The 5,858-nt window shown below is 36.5% G+C and overlaps 1 pseudogene; it reads right to left on the bottom strand.

The window, feature by feature from the left end:
• Positions 1-584: 584 nt before the first annotated feature.
• On the bottom strand, positions 585-1,780 carry LOC100686568 (annotated as a pseudogene).
• Positions 1,781-5,858: the final 4,078 nt, after the last annotated feature.

The raw sequence follows: 5,858 nt of genomic DNA, 5'->3' as shown, positions 1-5,858 counted from the left end.
AAGGAAACCCCAATATGATTAGCAGGTGAAGTTTCTCATAAGAAACAGTAAAAGCATGAGAGACTCCTAACTCTGGGAAACAAACAAAGGGTAGTGGAAGGGGAGGTGGTCAGGAGGTGACTGGGTGATGGGCACTGAGGGGGGCACTTGACGGGATGAGCACTGGGTGTTATACTATATGTTGGCAAATCAAACTCCAATAAAAAAATATACTACAAAAGTAAAAACCAGAAGACAAAGGGATCACATATTCAAATTGCTGAAATTAAAAAACTGTCAACCAAGAATATTATATCCAAAACTATCAGAAATGAAGGTGAGATAAAGATGGAAGTTAAAAGAAAATGCATTACTAGTAAATCTTTATTACAAGAAATACAAAAATACAAAGGAAATTATTCAGGCAAAAAGCAGGTGACACCAGACGGTAATTCAAATACATAAAACAGAGCACCAATAAAGTTTCTTGTGTGATACTTAATAAAAGTATAATTGCATGTTTCTTCTTTCTTTTAGAAGAACTTACATTTTCCACTGGAAAATAATTATTGAGATCCCATCAGTTGTACAATCTGCTTCTGACATTAAGCTCCTTCATTTGCAGTTTGGTCTTTCATAAGTGATCCCATGAATGTTTTCTTATCCTCCACAATCTGGAATCAGTCATGGCCAAACCTGGAGGTGGTGTCAATGAACTTAAGGTCAATTTTCTCCATGTCCTGCCACTTGATCTGCACCAACAATGACTTGTGGAGAGTAAACACTTGTTTCTTGTTTCTCACTAAACAGCCATTCAGCATGACAAAGTCATTGGTCATTTCACCGTAGTTGACAAAGCCAACTCAGAGGGTTGATGCTCTTGTCAGACATCATAATCAGTGGAAGCATTGTTCTTGATTAGTTTGCCATCCTTGACGAGGTAGCCCTGACCAATCTTGTAGATATTCTTGTTGATCTCCGTGCAGTGATGGTAGCTTTTCTGTCCAGCCCATTCCATGGAGCCACTTGGGCAGGATGCCATGCCCCAATACAGCCCACCATGCACAGTCTCTGGTAGGTCTTGCAGGGTATCTTGATGTGCCAGTGGCTGGTGACCTTTGTAACCTTTGCCCTTGGTAACACTAATGACATCTACTCATCTTGCCCAAACACTTGGTTCACAGGCACCTGCTGTTCCATGTTCTTAAGGGCCCAGTCCAGCTTTTCAACCACTGTGCCTCTATTCACCTGGATCTCCATGGGGTGGGCTTTCTTTTGGAATAGAGGAAGCAGGGGCATCTGGGAGTGGATGATGATGTGGATGATTTGGTAGTACTTCTTCATGCTGTTGAAGTCGTTCTCTAGCTGCTGCTTGCCATCATCATCCTATCACTTGCATCCTACCTATTTGGTTGAAGGCCTTCTTAAACTTATGCCAGTTGTTATAGAAGTGCTTTTTGCACTCATCATGGATGTGCTTAGCAAGGATGGTCTTCAAAGTACAGAGGCCTCAAGGGGTTTCTTCATAGCCCATGATGCCCATAACGACCATAGATGGTGTTTCCACAATGGTCACATCCTCCACAATTTCCTTCTTGTTCACTTTGGATCCTGGCCTGTTGACCTCTCACACAATGTAAGTCATGCCAGCCTTGTAGCCCAGGAAGGCTGTGAGGTGGATAGGTTTGGAAGATTCATCCTTGGGGAAGCTCTTCACCTTCCCATGGTGCCAGCTACTGTGTTTCTAGGGCAAGAAGTCCAGGGACCCATGTCTGGGAGCAGAGAATTTCCTATGAGACATTCTGCCGCCAAATGCAAGGAGAGCAAGAAATTTTTTTAATTTCATTGAAGTTGACTTAGAAAGCAGTCCTGTGTAGCAATATGTATTCTTCTGTTGGGAATGGAAAAAAAGTCTTGTAGTAATGAAAGTAATTCTTGGAAATGAAACCAGATGATATCCAGAATACACAAGAATAAATGAAGGGAGCTAGAAATGGGATATATGATGATTAAAATTAACAAAAATCTATGAATATACACCTGCCCTTAGGTGTTTTTGAAAGATATAAGATCATATAAACTAATAGTTTTAACTATGTATTGTTGAGTTTAATATATATACATATATATGCATATGAATAACAAATGTAATACATATAACAGTAGTACAAAAAGGTGGTATGGAAAGGAGCTATATAGGAATAGGTTCTATAATTTACTGGAACAAATCAGTGCAAATATGAAGTAAATTCTGAGAGGTAAGAATGGATATTGTAAGCTCTAGAACAACAACTAAGTACCTGAAGAAATATACTTAAAATATTAAAGGGATCAAAATGTTACACTGGAACAGATCCACTTAATACAAGATGAAGACAATAAAATAGGAATAGAAAAAAAAGAGGCATATAGAAAAAAAGTGGAAGATGTAACAATATAAAATATGAAATAAGTCAAAAGGCAGAGATGGTCAGATTGAATATAAAAATCATGGTCCAACTTGATCCAACAAGTGTCCTGTCTATAGGAGAAGCACTTCATATTCAAAGATAGTGCCTATACTAATATCAGACAAAATAAACTTTAAAACAAACAAATGCCACTAAATATAAAAGAGATATTTCATAATATCAGAAATTCAATCTTTTAGGAAAATATGACAATTTTAAACATGCACCCAAGAACCTATCAAAATAGATGAAACAAAAACAGAATTGAAGGGAAAAATAGACAATGCAACAAATAATAGTGGAAGATTTCACAGCCCCTTTCAATAATGGATAGAACAACTAGGTAGAAGATCAAAGAAATAGAAGACTTAAACAGAATACACACTCTGCCCAAGTGCACATGGAAGATTCTTCAGGATAGACCATATGCTAGGCCAAAGAGCAAGCCTCAATAAATTTTAAAAGATTTGAAGTCCTACAAAACATGTTCTCTGGCCACGATAAAAATACTAGAAATCAGTACTAGAGGAGGAAAACATGGAAACTTCAGAAGGAAATTAACTCACTTTAAATGTGGGTCAAAGAAGAAATCACAAGGGGAGACTAGAAAATATTTGGAGGTGAATGAAACAGAAATGAATGAATGGGATGCAGCTAAATCTATCACTCAAGGGAATTTTATAGCTGTAAATGTCTATAATTTAAAAGAAGGAACATCTCAAATCAGTAACCTAAATTTCTGCCTTAGGAAACTAGAAAAATATGAGCAAATTGAATCAAAAGCTAGCAGAAAGCTTAGAGCGTAAATTCATGAAATACAAAATTAGTGGAGAAAGTTACAAAGCCACAAGTTGGTTCTTTGGGAAGATTAACAAAATCAAAAATTTAAGACTAGACCAATAACAAAATAATGAAGATTCAAATTAGTAATAAAAAAATGAAGGGATATCACTGCCAATTTTACAGAAGTAAAAAAGAGGTAAAAGACTCAGAACAACTATATGCCAACAAATGAGAAAACTTAGATGAAAGGGACAAATTCTTAGATACAAATTACTGAAACAGACTTAAGAAATAGACAAGTAATATAGATCCATAACAAGCAAAGAGATTAGATTACTAATCCAAAAATTACCCACAAAGAAAAAGCCCAGGCCTAGATGGTTTCACCAACTGAATTCTACCAGGCATTTCAAGAAGGATGAATACCAATACTTCACGAGATTTTCTAAAAAATAGAAGAGGGTTTTTTTCCAACTCATTTCAAAAATCAGTATTATCCTGATATCAAAAGCAAAGACATCACAAGGAAACTAAAGAGCAATATCTGTTGATAGATGATTGATGGATACATTACACAAATCCTCAACAAAATACTAGCAAACAAAATCCAGCATTTTAAAAGGGTTGTACATTGTACATTATAGCCAAGTGGGATTTATCCCAGGAATGCAAGATTAATGGAATCCAGAATCAATGTAACATACTATAGTAATAGAATATGGACAAAAAACATGATCATTTCAATAGACAAAGAAAAAAATTGTCAAAATCCAACACCCTTTCATGATAAAAACACTTAATTTGCTAGGCATACAAGGGAACTTCCCCAATCTCATGGAGGCCATCTACAAAAAAACTCACTGTTAAAAAATCATAAATGTTGGTGAAAAACTGAATGCTAACATCAAATATGAGACAAAAATGCCTGCTCCTACAATTTCTAGTTGCTATTGTACTGGAGGTTCTAGCCAGGGAAAATTGGCAATAAAAAGCAATTGGAGGACTCTAATTTCCCAAATGCAAAGCTTTTTCCAAAGCTACACTAATCAAGGTGTGTGTGGTGTTGGCATAAGGATGAAAATATCGATCAGTGGAAAGAACTGAGAGTCCAGAAAAAAGCCATTACATTTATGAACAATTGATTTCTAAGAAAGGGTGCCAAGATGACTAAATGGGGAAAGAAGATGCTCTTCAACAAATGATGCTGAGGAAACTGGATATCCACATGCAAAAAAAATGAATGTAAACTCCTTCACACTATATATAAAAATTAAAGTAGATCATAGACTTAAATGTAAGAGCTAAAACTGTAAGCTCTAAGAAGAAAACAGTAAATATCTTTGTGACATTGGATTAGTCAATGTTCAACAGCACAAGCAACACAACAGAAAATAGATAAATTGAACATAATAATTAACTTGTGCTTCAAATTATGCCATCAAGGAGGTAAAAAGAAAATAAGTATTGGAGAGTATGTGGAGAAAAGGAAACTTTTGTACACTGTTGGGAATGTTGATTGGTGCGATCACTATGGCAAACATGGAGATTGCTCCAAAGCTTAAGACTAGGGATACGTGGGTGGCTCAGTGGTTGAGTGTCTACCTTCAGCTCAGGGCGTGATCGCAGGTCTGGGGATTGAGTCATGCATCGGGTTCCTGTGGGGAGCCTGCTTCTCCCTCTGCCTATGTCCCTGCCTCTCTCTCTCTCTCTGTCTCTCATGAATAAATAAACCTTAAAAAAATAAGACTAGATCTATCAAATGATCCAGCTATTTCACTTCTGGGTATTTATTCAAAGAATACAACAAAAACCCACCACTGATTTGAAACAATATATGCACCCCTGTGTTCATTGCAGTATTATTTACAATAGCCAAGAATTGGAAAAAAACTAAATGATTATCAGTGGATAGAGAAAATATGGTATATATACACACAGTGGAATATTACCAAGCCATAAAAAAAACCAAAATCTTCTCATTTGCAGCAGCAGGGATGGACCTAAAAGTATTATGCTAAGTGAGATAAGTGAGATGGGGAATGACAAATAACTATATGATTTTATTCATATGTGGAATCTATGTAAAATAAAACAAATAAACAAAACAAACTCATAGATACAGACTACAGATTGTTGGTTAACAGAGAGGAAGGGGGAATAGGGGTGGGCAAAGTGGATGAAAAAGATCAGTTGTATGGTGATTAATGGTAACTAGACTTTTAGTAGTGCTCACTCTGGTTTTTTTAAATAATAAATTTATTTTTATTGGTGTTAAATTTGCCAAAATACAGTAAAAAAACAGTACTCATCCCGTCAAGTGCCCCCCTCAGTGCCTGTGACCCATTCACCTCCACCCCCCACCCTCTTCCCCTTCCACCACCCCCACTTCGTTTCCCACAGTTACGAGTCTTTATGTTCTGTCTCCCTTTCTGATATTTCCTACCCATTTCTTCTCCCTTCCCTTCTATTCCCTTTCACTATTATTTATATTCCCCAAATGAATGAGAACATATAATGTTTGTCCTTCTCCGATTGACTTACTTCACTCAGCATAATACCCTCAAACTCCATCCACGTCGAAGCAATGGTGGGTTTTTGTCATTTCTAATGGCTGAGTAATATTCCATTGTATACATAAACCACATG

Source organism: Canis lupus, chromosome X (genome assembly GCF_011100685.1).
Source record: "Canis lupus familiaris isolate Mischka breed German Shepherd chromosome X, alternate assembly UU_Cfam_GSD_1.0, whole genome shotgun sequence".
Lineage (NCBI taxonomy): Eukaryota > Metazoa > Chordata > Mammalia > Carnivora > Canidae > Canis > Canis lupus.
Note: the sequence above shows the minus strand (reverse complement) of the source record. Positions and strands in the feature narration are given on the sequence as shown.